Source organism: Ranitomeya imitator, chromosome 3, assembly GCF_032444005.1.
Source record: "Ranitomeya imitator isolate aRanImi1 chromosome 3, aRanImi1.pri, whole genome shotgun sequence".
NCBI classification, from domain to species: Eukaryota; Metazoa; Chordata; class Amphibia; order Anura; family Dendrobatidae; genus Ranitomeya; species Ranitomeya imitator.
Window position 1 is genome coordinate 276,774,325 of NC_091284.1, and position 22,867 is coordinate 276,797,191.

The 22,867-nt window shown below is 46.8% G+C and overlaps 1 protein-coding gene across 1 annotated transcript in view; it reads right to left on the reverse strand.

Annotated features, from left to right (window-relative positions):
• SYT2 (synaptotagmin 2) overlaps positions 1–21,365 on the reverse strand; it is a 332,824-nt gene extending 311,459 nt beyond the window's left edge. Inside the window, exon 1 of the mRNA XM_069756485.1 lies at positions 21,244–21,365. The gene's annotated coding sequence lies outside the window, so the exon portion shown is untranslated. The remainder of the gene's footprint in view (positions 1–21,243) is intronic.
• Positions 21,366–22,867: the final 1,502 nt, after the last annotated feature.

Below are 22,867 nucleotides of genomic sequence, written 5' to 3' on the forward strand. Positions count from 1 at the left end.
TCTGGCCGGTCCGAGCTGTGTGCTCTTCCATGCTGCATGCAGGCAGTTCTGGCCGGTCCCAGCTGTGTGCTCTTCCATGCTGCAGGCAGGCAGTTCTGGCCGGTCCCAGCTGTGTGCTCTTCCATGCTGCAGGCAGGCAGTTCTGGCCGGTCTGAGCTGTGTGCTCTTCCATTCTGTAGGCAGTTCTGGCTGGTCCGAGCTGTGTGCTCTTCCATGCTGCATGCAGGCAGTTCTGGCCGGTTCGAGCTGTGTGCTCTTCCATGCTGCAGGCAGGCAGTTCTGGCTAGTCCGAGCTGTGTGCTCTTCCATGCTGCAGGCAGACAGTTCTTGCCGGTCTGAGCTGTGTGCTCTTCCATGCTGCAGGCAGTTCTGGCTGGTCCGAGCTGTGTGCTCTTCCATGCTGCAGGCAGGCTGTTGTGGCCGGTCTGAGCTGTGTGCTCTTCCATGCTGCAGGCAGTTCTGGCTGGTCCGAGCTGTGTGCTCTTCCATGCTGCAGGCAGTTCTGGCTGGTCCGAGCTGTGTGCTCTTCCATGCTGCAGGCAGGCAGTTTTGGCTGGTCGGAGCAGTGTGCTCTTACATGCTGCATGCAGGCTGTTCTGGCAGGTCCGAGCTGTGTGCTCTTCCATGCTGCAGGCAGTTCTGGCCGGTCTGAGCTGTGTGCTCTTCCATGCTGCATGCAGGCAGTTCTGGCCGGTCTGAGCTGTGTGCTCTTCCATGCTGCATGCAGGCAGTTCTGGCCGGTCCGAGCTGTGTGCTCTTCCATGCTGCAGGCAGGCAGTTCTGGCTGGTCCTAGCTGTGTGCTTTTCCATGCTGCAGGCAGGCAGTTCTGGCTGGTCCAAGCTGTGTGCTCTTCCATGCTGCATGCAGGCAGTTCTGGCCGGTCTGAGCTGTGTGCTCTTCCATGCTGCAGGCAGTTCTGGCCGGTCTGAGCTGTGTGCTCTTCCATGCTGCAGGCAGGCAGTTCTGGCGGTCCGAGCTGTGTGCTCTTCCATGCTGCATGCAGGCAGTTCTGGCCGGTCTGAGCTGTGTGCTCTTCCATGCTGCATGCAGGCAGTTCTGGCCAGTCCGAGCTTTGTGCTCTTCCATGCTGCAGGCAGGCAGTTCTGGCCGGTCCGAGCTGTGTGCTCTTCCATGCTGCATGCAGGCAGTTCTGGCCGGTCCCAGCTGTGTGCTCTTCCATGCTGCAGGCAGGCAGTTCTGGCCGGTCCCAGCTGTGTGCTCTTCCATGCTGCAGGCAGGCAGTTCTGGCCGGTCCCAGCTGTGTGCTCTTCCATGCTGCAGGCAGTTCTGGCTGGTCCGAGCTGTGTGCTCTTTCATGCTGCATGCAGGCAGTTCTGGCCGGTTCGAGCTGTGTGCTCTTCCATGCTGCAGGCAGGCAGTTCTGGCCGGTCTGAGCTGTGTGCTCTTCCATGCTGCAGGCAGGCAGTTCTTGCCGGTCTGACCTGTGTGCTCTTCCATGCTGCAGGCAGTTCTGGCTGGTCCGAGCTGTGTGCTCTTCCATGCTGCAGGCAGGCAGTTCTGGCCGGTCTGAGCTGTGTGCTCTTCCATGCTGCAGGCAGTTCTGGCCGGTCCGAGCTGTGTGCTCTTCCATGCTGCAGGCAGTTCTGGCTGGTCCGAGCTGTGTGCTCTTCCATGCTGCAGGCAGGCAGTTTTGGCTGGTCCGAGCTGTGTGCTCTTCCATGCTGCAGGCAGGCAGTTTTGGCTAGTCGGAGCAGTGTGCTCTTACATGCTGCAGTCAGGCTGTTCTGGCAGGTCCGAGCTGTGTGCTCTTCCATGCTGCATGCAGGCAGTTCTGGCTGGTCCGAGCTGTGTGCTCTTCCATGCTGCAGGCAGTTCTGGCTGGTCCGAGCTGTGTGCTCTTCCATGCTGCAGGCAGTTCTGGCTGGTCCGAGCTGTGTGCTCTTCCATGCTGCAGGCAGTTCTGGCTGGTCCGAGCTGTGTGCTCTTCCATGCTGCAGGCAGTTCTGGCCGGTCTGAGCTGTGTGCTCTTCCATGCTGCAGGCAGTTCTGGCTGGTCCGAGCTGTGTGCTCTTCCATGCTGCAGGCAGGCAGTTTTGGCTGGTCGGAGCAGTGTGCTCTTACATGGTGCAGTCAGGCTGTTCTGGCAGGTCCGAGCTGTGTGCTCTTCCATGCTGCAGGCAGGCAGTTTTGGCTGGTCTAAGCTGTGTGCTCTTCCATGCTGCAGGCAGTTCTGGCTGGTCCGAGCTGTGTGCTCTTCCATGCTGCAGGCAGTTCTGACTGGTCTGAGCTGTGTGCTCTTCCATGCTGCAGGCAGTTCTGGCTGGTCCGAGCTGTGTGCTCTTCCATGCTGCAGGCAGGCAGTTTTGGCTGGTCTAAGCTGTGTGCTCTTCCATGCTGCAGGCAGTTTTGGCTGGTCTGTGCTGTGTGCTCTTCCATGCTGCAGGAAGGCAGTTCTTGTAGGTCGGAGCTGTGTGCTCTTGCATGGTAACACAAGCCCCCATAACAACACCCCCAATAAAAGCACGACACAAGAATTTTGGTTGGAAATAAAATGGCCATGGCATTTATTTTTGGGTTACATATAATTTTATTTTAATCCAAGAAATGATAATAACCGTTGAGATTTTATTAAATTGGCTTAAATCCACACACATAACCCAATCCACCCGAAATCAACGGGCGACTTTCCCACAAATAAACGACATGAGGAATAAAAATAATAATAAAAAACATAACTTCAGGGAGGGAGGGAGGGATCTTTGTTCTTCTCCAGGTGACTGGCGAGGAGCCGTTAAAACAGCTGATTTTTATACATAAAATCATTCCCGCACTTTTTGTTTAAACCAATCAAAATGCGCAAAAAGTGCGGGAACAACTACCAGAATAAACTGGATTGAACCTGCTCGTGCCTGGCACAGCTTACCGAAAACATCACTTAATCCTTTGAACACCATACCATTTTACCACATATAACCACCAAAGAAAAGGAGGGGGGGGAAGGAGAGGCTGTGTTATCATGCGACCCCCCCTGCATTCGGCAAGGGGGGGGGGGGGGCGTCCATGCTGCAGGCAGGCAGTTTTGGCAGGTCTGAGCTGTGTGCTCTTCCATGCTGCAGGCAGTTCTGGCTGGTCCCAGCTGTGTGCTCTTCCATGCTGCAGGCAGGCAGTTCTGGCTGGTCCGAGCTGTGTGCTCTTGCATGCTACAAGCAGTTTTAGCCGGTCCGAGATGGGTGCTCCTCCATGCTGCAGGCAGGCAGTTTTAGCAGGTCCCAGCTGTGTGCTCTTCCATGCTGCAGGCAGGCAGTTTTAGCAGGTCCCAGCTTTGTGCTCTTCCATGCTGCAGGCAGGCAGTTTTAGCAGGTCCCAGCTGTGTGCTCTTCCATGCTGCAGGCAGTTTTGGCTGGCCCAAACTTTGTGCTCTTCCATGCTGCAGGCAGTTTTAGCTGGTCCCAGCTATGTGCTCTTCCATGCTGCAGGCAAGCAGTTTTGGCCAGTCCGAGCTGTGTGCTCTTCCATGCTGCAGGCAGTTTTGGCCGGTCCGAGCTGTGTGCTCTTCCATGCTACAGGCAGTTTTGGCCGGTCCGAGCTGTGTGCTCTTCCATGCTGCAGGAAGACAGTTTAGCCATTGCTGCATCGGAGGAGCACAGGGCTCTTAAACTGACCAGATCCAGTCATCTTGCCAGCCTCAGGGCAGCACTTGCAAGCTCTATGGCAAACAGCTTGCAAGCGCGCAAACTTTGCCTAGAAAACCGGACACCCTTATAGACTGCAAAAGTGGCCAGTAAACTAGGCAATGAGCAATACACTATAAGATTAAAAATCAATCTGTTCTTGAGAACAAAAAGGATGTTTAATAGGAGGTAAATTGCAAAGCTGTTGGCTTTTAAAAGCACTTTGCAATTTTACACATTTATTATTACGAAAAAAAAATTCCTGTAGCAACTTCCATTAAACACGCAGCAGGAAAAGCTGTGAATATATTTGTTTAATGGATTCATATAATCTTATTTTTTTCTGCCTACATACAGTATAAATCACTAAATGCCCAAATAACAAAGGGCACTTCCACAATACTAAGACACAAAGTTCCATATCAATCGTAATGGAACCAAGAAGAGATCCCACAATTAAAATGTAAAATCCTTTCTATTGGTAAATAAATATAAAAAGACAGAGAATAAATCCAAAATGTTTATTTTGGATTTATTCTCTGTCTTTTTATATTTATTTACCAATAAAAAGGATTTTACATTTTAATTGTGGGATCTCTTCTTGGTTCCATTAAGATTGATATGGAACTTTGTGTCTACATACAGTATAAGTATGGTAAGGGTATACAGAGAAATTGTCTAGTGGATATATTGCAACTTTATAGTGATGTTTGTAAATCCACAGTCATTTTTTTTGTGGATTTTATAAAAGAATGCTAACATTTAATACTAATAGCAGGTGTATTTTGGTGTATAAATACAGTGTAATCACCTGTGACTATACAGTAATTTGGGAGCGGTACCGTGATATTTTAGGATTATATACATACATAATGATAGCGGTTTTATTAGTTTATTATATGGCTTATTTACAGGCTGGGTTCACCCCAAGGTGTTGGCCTTTGTTTACTGTATACGAGGGGAAAATTTTCTTATATACAGTAGACTGACCGTAATGATGTCTAACTGCATTATCCATCATCCGTAGATTAATATTGGATCTGATTAATAGAGATACTATGTGCTATTTCATGATATATCTATTAAACCGGTGCCATGCCATTATAGAGTTAAGCTGATGGATGCCATTGTTAGGCCTTTGCTTAACACATCCGTTACCCATATATCTATTTATTGCAAACATCATGAAAACCTGAAAGCCAGGTTCACACCGCTATACTTATATAGGCCCCCAAAGAAACCTATGCGAAACGAGCGTAGGGGCTGGCAGTCTGGTGTCAACACTGTTATAAACACAAAAGAAAAAAGACTCGACCAATAATGGTATGCACACCCATAAAATATGTGAAAATATCAAAAAATGTTTAACTACACCTCAAAGAACATGACAAACATATAAAACCATTTAAAAAGGTCTGAATACAGAACCATAAGTCACCACCCCTAAGCACAAATATCATGAAATAACAACACTGCATAGATAAAGTGCTATATGTATATACAAGATGTGTCCTGTCTAAACATGTAACGGTCCAATATGACATACATGAATATATAAAGGCCGAAACAAATGCATATGTAAACCTGTAGTCGCACACTGACAGATAATCAAGCAATAAAATTACTGCAATTCAATGTTTGGTATATAACAATGTGAAGTGTTATATCAGCATGCTGTTTAGCCAAGATGATGGTAGTACCAGGATAGGTATATAAATGCGGGGTACAAGCATGTGCCAGAAAGCCTCAAATATGACATACATGAATATATAAAGGCCAAAACAAATGCATACGTAAATCTGTAGTCGCACACTGACAGATAATCTAGCAAATTACTGCAATTCAGTGTTTGGTATATAACAATATAAAGTGCTATATCAGCATGCTGTTTGGATAATGGCAGTACCAAGATAGATATATAAATGCAGGCTACAAGCATGTGCCACAAAGCCTCAAATAGGCATACACTTGTGCTCCCCTGCAATTAAATAATAACCCAATGAGTGCCAAGATGTAAGAAAAAATGGGGGGGAGTAAAGAGAGGAAAAATTGTTCCAAAGGAACAGCATGAACACTGAACAATGGTACACCATGAGCCCAGATGCCTAATGGAGACAGGAGACAGGCTTAAAGGGTGAGGCGAGAGCCCATCTGGGCTCATGGTATACCATTGTTCAGTATTCATGCTGTTCCTTTGGAACAATTTTTCCTCTCTTTACTCCCCCCATTTTTTCTTACATCTTGGCACCCATTGGGTTATTATTTGATTGCAGGGGAGATTATCTGTCAGTTTGCGACTACAGGTTTACGTATGCATTTGTTTTTGCCTTTATATATTCATGTATGTCATATTTGAGGCTTTCTGGCACATGCTTGTACCCCGCATTTATATACCAATCCTGGTACTAGCATCATCTTGGCTAAACAGCATGCTGATATAACACTTCACATTGTTATATACCAAACATTGAATTGCAGTAATTTTATTGCTAGATTATCTGTCAGTGTGCGACTACAGGTTTACATATGCATTTGTTTCAGCCTTTATATATTCATGTATGTCATATTGGACTGTTACATGTTTAGACAGGACACATCTTGTATATACATAGAGCACTTTATCTATGCAGTGTTGTTATTTCATGATATTTGTGCTTAGGGGTGGTGACTTATGGTTCTGTATTCAGACCTTTTTAAATGGTTTTATATGTTTGTCATGTTCTTTGAGGTGTAATTAAACATTTTTTGATATTTTCACATATTTTATGGGTGTGCATACCATTATTGGTCGAGTCTTTTTTCTTTTGTGTTTATAGCATTCTATTTACTGACCAGGTTTTTGCACCCCATCTCCATGTGTTGTGCAGGGGTGCACCACTTATATTAATTATCCCATGGTGTCAACACTGTGACCGATATGGGTAAGGGCTCCTTTCCACTTGCGAGGAAAACGGATGAGTGTCATCCGATAAAAAATCGGATTGCACTCTGACCAATGTTATTCAATAGGTGGCATTCCATTTGCGATTTTTTTCTCAGCCGAAATCGGACTGAGAAAAAAATCGCAGCATGCTGCGTATTGCTGCGATTCTCAGACGAGACTCGCCAATGCAAGTCAATGGGTGCGAGAAAAAAAACGCACAGCACTCGCACCATGCGAGTGCTGTCCAATTTTTACACACCGGTGTCCTTTGAAAAGCCGGCAATTCAGCGCAGTATACAGTAAAATCACACTGACAGGTTAGATTAGATATATACACATAGAATAGGTATATATATATATATATATATATATATATATATATATATGTCAGTGAGACACCTATATATATATACTAGCTATTGAACCCGTTCTACGCCCGGGTGGCGAGCATTTATATTGGTATATGGTCTCCATCCTGGTATGTGCTGCTCCATCCTGCGCCCCCATCCTGTCATGTGCTGCTCCCATCCTGCGCCTCCATCCTGTCATTTGCTGCTCCCATCCTGCGCCCGTTCTGTCATTTGCTGCTCCCATCCTGCGTCCCCGTTCTGTCATTTGCTGCTGCCATCCTGCGCCCGTTCTGTCATGTGCTGCTGCCATCCTGCGCCCGTTCTGTCATGTGCTGCTCCCATCCTGCGCCTCCATTCTGTCATTTGCTGCTCCCATCCTGTCATTTGCTGCTCCCATCCTGCGCCCGTTCTGTCATTTGCTGCTCCCATCCTGCGTCCCCGTTCTGTCATTTGCTGCTGCCATCCTGCGCCCGTTCTGTCATGTGCTGCTGCCATCCTGCGCCCGTTCTGTCATGTGCTGCTGCCATCCTGCGCCCGTTCTGTCATGTGCTGCTGCCATCCTGCGCCCGTTCTGTCATGTGCTGCTGCCATCCTGCGCCCGTTCTGTCATGTGCTGCTGCCATCCTTCGCCCGTTCTGTCATGTGCTGCTGCCATCCTTCGCCCGTTCTGTCATGTGCTGCTGCCATCCTGCGCCCGTTCTGTCATGTGCTGCGGCCATCCTGCGCCCGTTCTGTCATGTGCTGCTGCCATCCTGCGCCCGTTCTGTCATGTTGCGGCCATCCTGCGCCCGTTCTGTCATGTGCTGCTGCCATCCTGCGCCCGTTCTGTCATGTGCTGCGGCCATCCTGCGCCCGTTCTGACATGTGCTGCTGCCATCCTGCGCCCGTTCTGTCATGTGCTGCTGCCATCCTGCGCCCGTTCTGTCATGTGCTGCTGCCATCCTTCGCCCGTTCTGTCATGTGCTGCTGCCATCCTTCGCCCGTTCTGTCATGTGCTGCTGCCATCCTGCGCCCGTTCTGTCATGTGCTGCGGCCATCCTGCGCCCGTTCTGTCATGTGCTGCTGCCATCCTGCGCCCGTTCTGTCATGTGTTGCGGCCATCCTGCGCCCGTTCTGTCATGTGCTGCTGCCATCCTGCGCCCGTTCTGTCATGTGCTGCGGCCATCCTGCGCCCGTTCTGACATGTGCTGCTGCCATCCTGCGCCCGTTCTGTCATGTGCTGCTGCCATCCTGCGCCCGTTCTGTCATGTGCTGCTGCCATCCTGCGCCCGTTCTGTCATGTGCTGCTGCCATCCTGCGCCCGTTCTGTCATGTGCTGCTGCCATCCTGCGCCCGTTCTGTCATGTGCTGCTGCCATCCTGCGCCCGTTCTGTCATGTGCTGCTGCCATCCTGCGCCCGTTCTGTCATGTGCTGCTGCCATCCTGCGCCCGTTCTGTCATGTGCTGCTCCCATCCTGCGCCCGTTCTGTCATGTGCTGCTGCCATCCTGCGCCCGTTCTGTCATGTGCTGCGGCCATCCTGCGCCCGTTCTGTCATGTGCTGCTGCCATCCTGCGCCCGTTCTGTCATGTGCTGCTGCCATCCTGCGCCCGTTCTGTCATGTGCTGCTGCCATCCTGCGCCCGTTCTGTCATGTGCTGCGGCCATCCTGCGCCCGTTCTGTCATGTGCTGCGGCCATCCTGCGCCCGTTCTGTCATGTGCTGCGGCCATCCTGCGCCCGTTCTGTCATGTGCTGCGGCCATCCTGCGCCTGTTCTGTCATGTGCTGCGGCCATCCTGCGCCCGTTCTGTCATGTGCTGCGGCCATCCTGCGCCCGTTCTGTCATGTGCTGCGGCCATCCTGCGCCCGTTCTGTCATGTGCTGCGGCCATCCTGCGCCCGTTCTGTCATGTGCTGCTGCCATCCTGCGCCCGTTCTGTCATGTGCTGCTCCCATCCTGCGCCACCATTGTATTATATGCCCCCCGCTCCAGTGTGTATGCCCCCGAATGCTGCTGCCATATAAAAAAAAAAAAAATACCATACTCACCTATCGTCCGGCTCCACTGCAGGTATGTCTTCAAGAAAATGGCGCCGGAAAGCGGGGACTGCGCAGGCGCCGATTCCGGCAGCAGAAATCGGCGCCTGCGCAGTCCGCGCTTTCCGGCGCCATTTTCTTGAAGACACACCTGCAGTGGAGCCGGAGTGTGTCTTCAAGAAAATGGCGCCGGAAAGCGCGGACTGCGCAGGCGCCGATTCCGGCAGCAGGAATCGGCGCCTGCGCAGTCCGCGCCCTCCGGAGCCGAGAGCAGAGGAGCCGGGAGACGGAGCCGCAAGCAGCGCTGGAACCGGGAAAGGTGAGTATACTTACCCTCCCTCCTGGCGGTCCCTGACTCTCCGGTGGAGAGATCGCGGTATGCGTTCAGTGCTTACGCATACCGCGATCTCCCGGGAGCGTCGCTCTGTGAGGCCCAGACTGCGCCGGCGCTTGCGCAGTCTATAGAGGCTTCGGACAGAGTGACGCTCCCAGCGTTATATTATAGATATTTATATTTAATGCAGCGCTAAATAGCTTAAAAGCCGGTAATTCAATTGCCGGCTTTTGCTATCTCCTTCACAAACCTGACATGATATGAGACATGGTTTACATACAGTGAGTAAAGCATCTCATATCCCCTTTTTTTCATATTCCACTCAACTAATGTTAGTAGTGTGTATGTGCAAAATTTGGGCGCTCTATTAAATTTAAGGGTAAAATCGCGGAAAAAATTGGCGTGGGCTCACGCGCAATTTTCTCCGCCAGAGTGGTAAAGCCAGTGACTGAGGGCAGATATTAAGCCTGGAGTGTGTGTTTTTTAACCATTTCATACAATTGGATTAATAATGGATAGGTGTCATAATTGACGCCTCTCCATTATTAATCTGGCTTAATGTCACCTTACAATAGCAAGGTGACATTTAACCCTACATTACCCCATATCCCACCGCTACACGGGAATAGGAAGAGAGTGGCCAAGTGCCAGAATAGGCGCATCTTCCAGATGTGCCTTTTCTGGGGTGGCTGGGGGCAGATGTTTTTAGCCAGGGGGGGCAATAACCATGGATCCTCTCCAGGCTATTAATATCTGCCCTCAGTCACTGGCTTTACTACTCTGACGGAGAAAATTGCGCGGGAGCCCACGCCAATTTTTTCTGCGATTTAACCCTTAAATATAATAGCTAGAGCGCCCAAATTTTGCACATACACACTACTAACATTAGTAGTGTGGAATATGCAAAAAATGGGGGATATGAGATGGTTTACTGTATGTAAACTATGTCTCATATCCTGTCGGGTTTGTGAAGGAGATAGCAAAAGCCGGCAATTGAATTACCGGCTTTGAAGCTATCTAGCGATGCATTAAATATATATATATAGGTGTCTATCCGATTTTTTATCGGACTGCACTCGTCCGTTTTCCTCGCAAGTAGAAAGGGGCCCTTAAAATAAGCTTTCGAGGCAGATTTTCAGGGAGATCTATGTCCGGCCCATAGATCTTAACAGCTCATTTACATATTAAGAAAAATGTAGATTTCTCTAGAATAAAAGATGACCATATAGACGGCTTAGCAGGTTTGATTCTACTGACAGATTCCCTTTAAGTACTGAGATGCCGACAGGCTACAGTAGTACTAAAAATATGAAATAATATATACTCACCCTGCGTAGCAGTGCAGCTTCCTCGATGTTACCCACTGGTATACTGTTTACATTGGCTTCAGATAAAACATCCCATAAACTCCATAAAATTAATTTTATTAAATTGATAAAACTTAACAATAAAAATATACCGATATAGGGAATTTTCATAATCATAATAGCCTGCACAGCAAGTAAGGCCCTGTTCACATTATGTTATGGGCCTTCACTTACAGTGGGTACAGATAGTATTCAAGACCCCTTTAAATTTTTCACACTTTGTTTCATTGCAGCCATTTGTTAAATTCAAAAAAGTTCATTTTTTTCTCATTAATATACACCCTGCACCCCATCTTGACTGAAAAAAAAGTGTAGTAATTTTTGAAAATTTATTAAAAGAAAACAACTGAAATATCACATGGTCATAAATGTTCAGACCCTTTGCTCAGTACTGAGTAGAAGCACGCTTTTGAGCTAGTATAGCCATGAGTCTTCTTGGGAATAAGGCAAGTTTTTCACACCTGGATTTTGGGATCCTCTGCCATTATTCCTTGCAGATCCTCTCCAGTTCCGTCAGGTTAGATGTGAACGTTGGTGGACAGCCATTTTCAGGTCTCTCCAGAGATGCTCAATTGGGTTTAGGTCAGGGCTCTGGCTGGGCCAGTCAAGAATGGTCACAGAGTTGTTCTGAAGCCACTCCTTTGTTATTTTAGCTGTGTGCTTAGGGTCATTGTCTTGTTGGAAGGTGAACCTTCGGCCAAGTCTGAGGTCCAGAGCACTCTGGAAAACATTTTCATCCAGGATTTCTCTGTCCTTTCCGCATTCATGTTTCCTTCAATGGCAACCAGTCGTACTGTCCCTGCAGCTGAAAAACACCCCCATAGCATGATGCTGCTACCACCATGTTTCACTGTTGGGCTTGTAGTGGGCAGGTGATGAGCAGTGCCTGGTTTCCTCCACACATACCGCCTAAAACTATCACCAAAAAGGTCTATCTTTGTCTCATCAGACAGGAGAATCTTATTTCTCATAGTCTGGGAGTCATTAATGTGTTTTTTAGCAAACTCTATGCGGGTGTAAGGGGGTGCGCAGGCAGCTGGTTTGAGCCCTACATTCCTGTGCATGCCTACCTAATGAAGCTGGGTATGTTTTGTGTTTGCTGTGTGCCCTGTGTAGTTTATGATAGTTGACACTGTTTAATATGATAATGGCTGACACTGTTCTGATATCTGTGTGTTAGGGACAGGAATAGGGACAGTCAGTGGCAGTGGTAGGTCAGCGTTGGTAAGGGTTATGGCAGTGTACTTGTGGGTTAGTGTTAAGGGGCACTGTAGAGTAGGAGATTAGATTGTGTTGAGAACTGGTTTCAGTCAGAGTAGTGACAGTTGAGAAAGGGGGTGGAGCCAGAGCAGTGGCAGGGAGATTGCCTTACTGAGGTAATTTTCAGCTAGCGGGAGGAGCAAGAGCAGAGTGAGAGGAATTGTTCTAGAAGGAGTGGTAGTAGTTGTGAGTTACAGAGATACAGTTGAAAGAGAGAGAAGAAGCACTAAGGGAAGCAGGTCTGGAGATGTTAGATCTTAAAGCACGTGAAAAGCGAGGCAGTCTGGAAGGGTCTGTGGCTTGTCTGTAGGTTACCTCCTGTGACGTCCCAGACTTATGGTCCGAACAGGAATTGCAGAGGCAACCTGATTTTTCACCCAGGATGGGGAAAATGGACGGGGAGCACCTAGTATGAGAAAGCTGGAATTCCCAGGGGACTGCGGGTCTGGAAGCCACGGTGCTAGAAGATAAACTGAAGGAAAGGACCAGTGAAAGTGCAGGAGAAGTTCTTATGTCTTTTGAAGGTTGTTGGATTAAGTCTGTTATGAAGATGCACGAATTGAGTAAAGTTTTATTGAAAACTAGCTGAAGAGCCCGGCGTTGCCTGGGCATTGTAAATATCTGTGGTTAGTTATAGCACCTCACTTCTCTTATTTTCCCATCACACCTCTCATTTTCCCCCTCACATCTCTCATTTTCTCCCTTACGCCTCTCATTTTCCCCCTCACTCCTCTTACTTTCCCCCTCATTCCTCTCATTCCCCCTAACACTTGTCATTTCGACCTCACATCTGTCATTTTCCGATCACTCCACTCTTTTCCCTCACTCCTCTCATTTTGCGCTCACACCTTTTCATTTTCACTTCACACCCCTCATTTTCACCTCACACCTCTCATTTTCCGCTCAGTATATACATGTTTGTCATCTCCCTTATATATAGTATACACCTGTATGTCGTCTCCTGTATATAGTATATACCTGTATGTCATCTCCCCTGTAAATAGTATATGCCTGCTGTATGTCATCTCCTCCTGTATATTGTATATACCTGTGTCATCTCCTCCTGTATATAGTATATACCTGTATGTCATCTCTTCTGTATATACTATATACCTGTATGTCATCTCGTCCTATATATAGTATATACCTGTATGTCATCTCCCCTGTATATAGTATATACCTGCTGTATGTCATCTCCTCCTCTATATACCTGTGTCATCTCCTCTTTTATATAGTATATACCTGTATGTCATCTCCTCCTGTACATAGTATATACGTGTGTCATCTCCTCCTGTATATAGTATATACCTGTAAGTCATCTGCTCCTGTATATAGTATATACCTGTGTGTCATCTGCTCCTGTATATATATATACCTGTGTGTCTTCTCCTCCTCTATATAGTATGTACCTGTATGTCATCTCCTCCTGTATATAGTATATACCTGTGTGTCATCTCTTCCTGTATATAGTATATATCTGTGTGTCATCTGCTCCTGTACATAGTACATATCTGTGTGTCATCTCCTCCTGTATAAAGTATATACGTGTGTCATCTCCCCTGTATATAGTATATACCTGTGTGTCATCTCCTCCTGTATATAGTATATACCTGTGTGTCATCTCCTCCTGTATATAGTATATATCTATGTGTCATCTCCTCCTGTATATAGTATGTACCTGTATGTCATCTCCCCTGTATACAGTATATACTTGTATGTCATCTCCTCCTGCATACAGTATATACCTGTGTGTCATTTCCCCTGTATATAGTATATGTGTGTCATCTCCTCCTGTATATAGTATATACCTGTATGTCATCTCCTCCTGTATATATAGTATATACCTGTGTGTCATCTCCCCTGTATATAGTATATATGTGTGTCATCTCCCCTGTATATAGTATATACCTGTGTCATCTCCTCCTGTATATAGTATATACCTGTGTGTCATCTCCTCCTGTGTATAGTATGTACCTGTGTTATATCTCCCCTGTATATAGTATATACCTGTGTGTCATCTCCCTTGTATATAGTATATACCTGTGTGTCATCTCCCCTGTATATAGTATATACCTGTGTGTCATCTCCCCTGTATATAGTATATACCTGTATGTCATCTCCTCCTGTATATAGTATATACCTGTGTGTCATCTCCTCCTGTATATAGTATATACCTGTGTGTCATGTCCTCCTGTATATAGTATATACCTGTATGTCATCTCCTCCTGTATATAGTATATACCTGTGTGTCATCTCTCCTGTATATAGTATATATCTGTATGTCATCTCCTCCTGTATTAGACCGCGTTCACACGTTATTTGGTCAGTATTTTACCTCAGTATTTGTAAGCTAAATTGGCAGCCTGTTTCATCCCCAGCCAACAGGAAGCCCTCCCCCCTAGCAGTATATATTAGCTCACACATACATATAATAGACAGGTCATGTGACTGACAGCTGCCGTATTTCCTATATGGTACATTTGTTGCTCTTGTAGTTTATCTGCTTATTAATCAGATTTTTATTTTTAAAGGATAATACCAGACTTGTGTGTGTTTTAGGGCGAGTTTCATGTGTCAAGTTGTGTGTGTTGAGTTGCATGTAGCGACTTTTATGAGATGAGTTTTGTGTGGCGACATACATGTAGCAACTTTTTGTGTGTCGAATTGCATGTGAAAGGTTAGTGTAGCAAGTTGTGTGCAGCAAGTTTTGCGCACGACGAGTTTTGCGCGTGGCGAGTTTTATGTGTGGTGCGTTTTGAGTATGTGCAAGTTTTGTGTGAGGCAACTTTTGCATGTGGTGCAACTTTTGTGCATGTCGCAATTTTTCCGCGTGTGCAAGTTTTGCGTGTGGCGAGTTTTCCATGAGGTGAGTTTTGCACGTGTGGCGAGTTTTGCGTGAGCCTAGTTTTGCATGTGGCGAGTTTTGAGCTGCGACTTTTGTGTTTCGACTTTTATGTGGCAAGGTTGGTGTATGTGTGGTGAAATGTGTGCTGAGGGTGGTATATGTGTTCAAGCACGTGGTAGTGTGTGGTGCATTTTGTGTGTGTGTTCATATCCCCGTGTGTGGTGAGTATCCCATGTCGGGGCCCCACCTTAGCAACTGTACGGTATATACTCTTTGGCGCCATCGCTCTCACTCTTTAAGTCCCCCTTGTTCACATCTGGGTAGCTGTCAATTTGACTCCAACACTTTTCCTTTCACTTTTTCCCCATTATGTAGATAGGGGCAAAATTGTTTGGTGAATTGGAATGCGCGGGGTTAAAATTTTGCCTCACAACATAGCCTATGACGCTCTCGGGGTCCAGACGTGTGACTGTGCAAAATTTTGTGGCTGTAGCTGCGACGGTGCAGATGCCAATCCCGGACATACACACATACACACACAAACACACATTCAGCTTTATATATTAGGTGAATCGAAACTTTGATAATATTTGTGTGTGTCTGTGACAGATTGGAGCCCTGTATGCTGTGAAGGATTCTGACTCACAGGTGGGTGAACTACTTGACACACACAGCACACCACAAAATGGACATGATATTTCTGTATCGGAGCGTCAGGGTGTGATGAGGAAGCAGCAGCAATCCCTCGGTATGGCTACCACCCTGGCCCCTGTTACACGTGCTTTCACATGTCTTGCACTGAGGAGAGGCTTCACTTGGCCACTGTGCCATAAAGGCCCGACTGGTGGAGGGCTGCAGTGATAGTTGACTTTGTGGAACTTTCTTCCATCTCCCTACTGCATCTCTGGAGCTCAGCCACAGTGATCTTGGGGTTCTTCTTTACTTCTCTCACCAAGGCTATTCTCCCATGATTGCTCAGTTTGGCTGTACGGCCAGGTCTAGGAACACCTCTAGTGGTCCTAAACGTCTTCCATTTAAGGATTATGGAGGCCACTGTGGTTTTGGGAACTTTGAGTACTGCAGAAATTTTTTTGAAACCTTGACCAGATCTGTGCCTTGCCACAATTCTGTCTCTGAGCTCCTTGGACAGTTCCTTTGACATCATGATTCTCATTTGGTCTGACATGCACTGTGATCAAGTCCCATCAGTTTAATTAAACATAGCTGGACTCCAATGAAGGAGTAGAACATCTCAAGGAGGATCACAAGGAAATGAGCAGCATGTGACTTAAATATGACATTGCAAAAATTTCTACATTTCTGTTTTTTTCTCAGTCAAGACAGGATGAAAAAAATGAACTTTTTTGAATTTACCAAATGGCTGCAATGAAACAAAGAGTAAAAAATGAAAAGGGGTCTGAATACTTTCCATAACCACTGTATGTCCATGACTGTAAAAGCTCCTGCTTTATAAATTTAGGGTATCCATATGTCTGTATTTACCTAAGGAGGGCAAATTGTCCATTGGACACACTGGTATTTGTGGTACAGAATAATGCTCTTCCATTCCATAGAAAAGGAGACTGTAAAAATGTATTCTGTGCGGTATATGGCTTTTGTTTACAATGGGATCCTATGGACGACATATTACAGATATTTGCCAAGGGTGTATGTCTGATGAACGACCCCAACTCTGTACAATTCAGTTCTAATTTGCACACTATACTGTATGCTAAAGTGAACACATGTATGTGTATGAGACCTAGAACGAATACGCATGAGACCTAGAACGAATACGCAATATGTCACTGTAGATGGTGGGCCCCAAGATCATTCCCGCTGGTGGGGTGGGCCCTGACCACGCCAGTCAGACTCTGTGAGTTACTTGTTCACTGCATTTTTAACCTGTTGTGTAGATATTGCTTTTCCTACACGCTGTTACTAAGTTTCTATATGTAGTCTACTAGAGCTGGTACCTACATAGGTTATATAGCTTTTAACATTATCGAGACTTTGTTTCCTTGCCTTCTGTGTGTCCCGTGTTACGGGTATGTTCACATGTGGAGATTTTGCAGCAGTTTTATGATGTGTTTTGTGACAAAAACATTGCATTTTACAGTAGCAGAAAAGTGAATGTGTTTTACAATCTCATTCGCACACTGCCTTTTTTCACTTGCATTTTTTGATCTGCTGGGCTTTTTTTTAATAAATGTGACTATGTCAATCCTTTCAGCTTTTTTGAGGCATTTTTCATGCATTCATATGAATGCGAAGAAAAGCGCAAGTAAAAACACAAAAATACACAAAAAATGCGGGAAAATGCTGCATATTGTACACAATGCTTTTCCTGTCATGAATCGGTTTTTGGTGCAAGAAAAAACTCTGTCAAACTTAAACTTGGGAACATACCCTTAGAGGTAGCTTGTGTGCTATATATTTAAAAATGAACTAATTTAATAAAGTTTATTCACTTTGTGGGACACTAGGACTTCATGGTGTTTTTCTGTGGGAATAAAAATATATACGGTAATCAGATAAGGAAGACAGATTAGACAAAAGGAATATGTTTTACTATCCTGTTTAATTTAGTAAAAGATGATCAGTGATACATTGCCTTTAAGTTGGCGACCATACACAAGCGAGAAAGCGCGTTGAACAGAGGCCAATTTATGCACTATGTACGGTACCTTCATTTTATCTGTGTATTCTATAGAGCAGTGATGCAGTTTAGTCTTCGATATTTGCATATATCTTAGGGCTGAGTATGCTGCTGCATCCTTTGTTTTGTATATGCAGTCACAGCAGCTTGCAACTTCACACTTCATTTTGTTAGTTTTGTCAATTTTTGTTTCTCTCATTCCGGTTATTCTCAAGTTATTAAAATGCTTTAGGTAAACAGAATGGCAATAAGTACATTTGTAATTGACTTGCTTTATCTATCTGTTGTTTCCTGAAATGGGAGCTTTTATTTTTCATAGTGTAGAGCTGGTTTCTTAGTGCAGAGCTGCACAGCAGCCACATTCCAGGAAAGGGGTTAATTCCCAACATCCCAGTCAGCTTTCTATACAGCCATTATCTGCTCACCTCCTTCCCCACCTCTCTGCTCCTGACAAGCTGCTGTTAAAAATGTTGCAAACTCACCAGCCCATACCATCAGCTGCTTGTCTCCTGAACCACTGCTCTTACTGTCCAGAGGTGTGTGTGTGTGTGTGTGTGTGTGTGTGTGTGTGTGTGTGTGTGTGTGTGTGTGTGTGTGTGTGTGTGTGTGTGTGTGTGTGTGTGTGTGTGTGTGAATGCCTTATTATATATATGTAAACACAGTGATAGCCGTGTACAGAACACACCTGAATATCTTACAGCAGAACTTGTGCTGGGCTTTATAGTTCTACTATGGGCTCATACTCACATGCGAGAAACTCGGATGAGTCTCGCACGTCAATACCCGGCACTGCATCCGGCACTCGGATTGGAGCGTGCGGCCGCGTAGCAATACATGCAGCTGCACGCTCCGCTCCTGAGTGCTGGGTATTGAAGTGTTAGACTCATCCGAGTTTCTCTCGCATGTGAGTATGAGCCCTAATATGTAGTATAATTCTACTACGTTCCAAAAACTGTCACTCAATGAGGAGAGCCCTTCCTGCCAGAAATCTGAGCGTGAGGAGACTGTAAGGCAACTGTAAGGAAACAATAAGGCAACTAACTACACAGCTCCGAACTTCATAAGAGACAACTAGAGAATAAGGTTTCTTGAACAGTTTGCACTGAGGGCCTAATGACGCTTTTCTGATGGCAGATTCAGATGTAGTATTTCCTATCATGACTCACTTGCCCTGATGAAGTAAGACATCTCGTACAAGAAGCTGTAACTCTACACCTAACCACAAAAGCTTATCTTTCTGCATCCAGATTTTTTCTTTCACATGATGTAGTAAGCTCTCGTGTGTTACGTTATAAAGTGCTATATATCTCTATCTTGAGATTGGACATGTTTAATTTCACCCAGTCCATTGTTTCATAGGGAGATATACTGCATGTGCTATGGCTTATTTTCCTCTTTATTTTGAAATAAACAAGCAATCATGCATGTTCTGATTGTAGATATTATACACACACATACACGGGCACGCACACCCATATGCATGCATGCACACGTATGCACACACACATACACATGTGCACACACATGCACACTCACACATATTTTCATGGGTGCACATCACGCATACACACGTATGGAGACGCACGCACACATACACATGCGCACACACATGCACACACATATTCTCATGGGTGCATATGCACACATACACACATATTCACACATAAACATGCACACACACACACACATGCACACTCACTCATATTCTCATGGGTGCACATGCATACATACACATGTATGCACATGCACACATACGCACCTTCACACATTCTCAGGGGTGCACATGCACACAAACACACATATTCACACATACACATGCGCATACACACATGCACACTCACTCATATTCTCATGGATGCACATGCACACATACACACGTATGCACATGCACGCACACACACGAACAATCACACATATTCTCATGGGTGCACATGCATACATACACACGTGTGCATGCCATATGCACGCACACACATGCGCACTCATCCCTCTAGCTCAGTGGTGACACTTTTTCCTTTTACTAGCACTTTATTAGCACCATAAACAAAGGGATGCCGACACTACATTCTGCCTCAGGCAGCGGGAAGGTGAGATTGATTACAGTATTCTCCATACCTTGTGCGCCTGTGGCACAATATAGCATGGGACCATAGGGCAGGTTTCCATGCAGGGTCCCTGCTGTTCCTCATAACCAGGTCAGGGGCTCCGTAAAACCATTTTACGTCATAGATACTAAACTTCCTTTATCTGCCTATAGATGATTGACCAAACAGTCTAAAATAGATGTAATTGCTTTGAAAAAAAAAAATAATACTGCTTGCCCGAACGCTGCACCAAGACGCTGCTGTGCTAATTAATGTAAGGACTCTTTCGGAGTTGATAACTGTCCAAGGTTCCCTCACGGTGGACGGCGGATTGACAGGAGTGGTAATAATAGGGAGAAGCAATAACTGCTGACATGTGAGTTGCATCCACTGCTTCGTCAGTCCTGTCGCTCAGTCACTGGTCAGCCTGTCCTTTGTGGCTAGGCTCCGGGCAATCCCTGTCAGAACCCCTCCCCCACCTTCTGGAAATCCTGCCCTCGCCCCTGACATCTATTTTATGAAGCAATTATAATTAACTTTAAGATCTTTTCACATCTGCATCGCGGCTTCCATTTACAGATTTGTGATATGACACGGGGTGGATTTACCATTGGGGCAACCCGTGCAACCACACTAGGGCCCAAGAGATAAGGGGGCCACATCTATCCCCAGGTGGCATAGTGCGTTATGATGGGCTACTGGACTGCAGAGGGCCCATATACTGCTCTGACACAGGGATCTCTTCTGTCCGTGTCCACCACTGGGTATCACAGACCCCAACACAGACTGACGGACGCCACTGACTTTCATCACAGCCCAAGATCAACTTACGGAAAATCATTTTACTTGCTTCATGTCTTCAATTGGGGCGTGGAAGTGATAAAGAAGAACTGCTGAGCCAGCTTTCAGCATCTAGGGCATTGGCGTGGCTTGTGGGCTGGTAAGTGGCCGCTGTGCATCGTACGAGGATTATATGATCCCACAATCTGCGGTGCGGAGCGCAGACAGCAGGTGTCTGGGACATTTATCACATGAGGCATGTAAATACATACAGTCAGCTTTCACAGCGGGATGTATAGGGTGAACATCCAGCAGAAGCCATAATGAGGAGCCATCGTCAGTCATACCCAGAGGCTGAGTATCTGCACCCACAGACAGGCGGAATACCTGCAGTGGCCACCATGGCTATGTCACCCGACCATCTGCAGCATTCGGGGTGATCGTCCCTTGTGTGGCTCTGATACACCCACCTATGCAGGACCACCGCTGAGCGATGCATCCCCCACAGCCTGGACAGGAGCTCTCCAGCCAATCAGCAAAGTCACCCCTAGACTTGTGAGTGAGGAGGCAGCAGCCATGTGGGCACTGCCCTGCCGCCCGGCGGTCCCACTGTCAGCACCACGGACAGCTCCCCAGACAGCTGAGGGCAGCACAAGCCGCATCCGCCTGAGCCAACCCTCGGCTATTCTTCTCCTTCCTGCAAACGTCGCATGCCGCATAAGTTTGTCGCGCTGCGGCTTTTCCCCGCCCGGGGCTGTGGCATCCCCCGGAATGAAGTTCCCTATGACGGTGCCATCCTGCCTCCTCACCAGCCGGATTCTGCACTAGTACATTGGCGTTCAGTGGACAGATGGGGGAAGGGCAGGTGGAGCGCTGATGCTGCAGAATGTGTGCACAGCAGAACTAGTGGAGCTGTCAGAGCCGCATAGCCCCGGCACAGCCAGCTCTGCAGTGTGGCCCCTCAGCCAGGGCCCCCGCCGCCCTCCCTGTTTACCTGCTGCTGCTGCTGCTGCTGGAGTCGCCGGTCCTGCTGCCCTGCGCTCGCCGGGTATCTGCAACTCTGCCTGCAGTAGTACCGAGACACGCGTGCTCCTTCCCTGTCCCCTCCCTCTCTTTTCTTCTCCTAATTCTTATTCCTGCCACGTCCTCCTGCATCCCAGTCCGGATTGGTCAGTGTCGGCCCCCCAATATGCAGAACTCATGGTCCCACTGGGACCATCAATGACCCAGATGGCAGCGGCAGGAAATCATTCAGGCTGAGGGTTTTTCTCTCCAGGTTGATAAAAAAAAAGAAGTAATGATTGCTCAATGGTGATCCTGCAATAGATGAAGCAGAGGGGTCTTCATCCAGATCAGAGCCTCACACACAGCGTGCGATGTCCTAGGACGGGTAATATGGAGCGGCCACATCACGTACGGCGTCTCCATATACCGCCCCAAGTTCTCACAAATGGGGCAAATATTTCTAGACAACACCGGGATTGGATTTAAAGGGAATCTGACACCTGGGGTTTGTTATCGAAGATCCAGATTTCAGCGATGGACCTCTAGTATGCTATAGTTTTGATATCAGCAGGAGATTATCGCTAGAGGACCATTAAACTGATGGCATGTTGTCCTCCATATATATGAGGGCTATATAATCCCGCAACCATCACTGATTGACAGCTTTCTGCCTATGCACAGTGTAAATAGAAATCAATCAGTAGTGTGATTGGAGTTATAGAAAGCTCAGCGTTCAGAGAACTGCTAGATATGCAACAGAGAGAAAGGATTTATCAAAAGGACAGCAAGCAGCCCAGTAAGTGATACAAGACTGGACCTGCTTCTAGCTTTGACTCAACTACATATATAACCTCAAATACCTTAAAGGGAATCTGTCAGTAAGACACTCCGTCCTAAGCCGTCTATCCATCTAGGTCATACGGAGCTGAATAAAATGACATCTTGATGTCTGTGATCCAATGTCTGTGAATGAGCTGTTATGATCTATGGTTGGACACTGATCTGCATGAGAATCTGCCTCCAGAGATTATTATAAATCAAAGGAGACGTTACCAGTGTGAGACATGCAACTAACACAGAACAGTAGAACTGAACTGTCTCTAAACAAGCACATTGCGTTATGTGACCCCGTTTAACGGACTACGTTACACCGCGGTATAACGCGGTGTAACGTAGTCCGTTAACGCCGCCATTGATTGTAATGGCGAACGCATCGCTAGCGCACACCTACATTGGGCGTGCGCTAGCGATGTGCCGTCATTTAAGTGACGGACCACGAACGCTGCTTGCAGCGTTCGCGGTCCGTTCCTCGCTAGCGCAGATCGGGGATCTGCGCTAGCGGGATCGGCTAACGCGATCCCTTTTGGGACATTGCGTTAGCGCAGTCCGTAGCGCTATGCGCTAGACGGACTGCCCTAACGCAATGTGACCCTAGCTTTAGCAGCTGCAACTCTCATAGCTCTGCAGTATTGCAACAATACTGCAACTATTGATGGGCGGTCCGACTCTTTTTGATGATCTGGATAGCTTTGCTCCGTTCACCAAAGAGAGCCTGCTGGTTTGTATCCTTAATGGTCCTGTATTAAATATTTGTTCAGCATAGGTGAAAACAC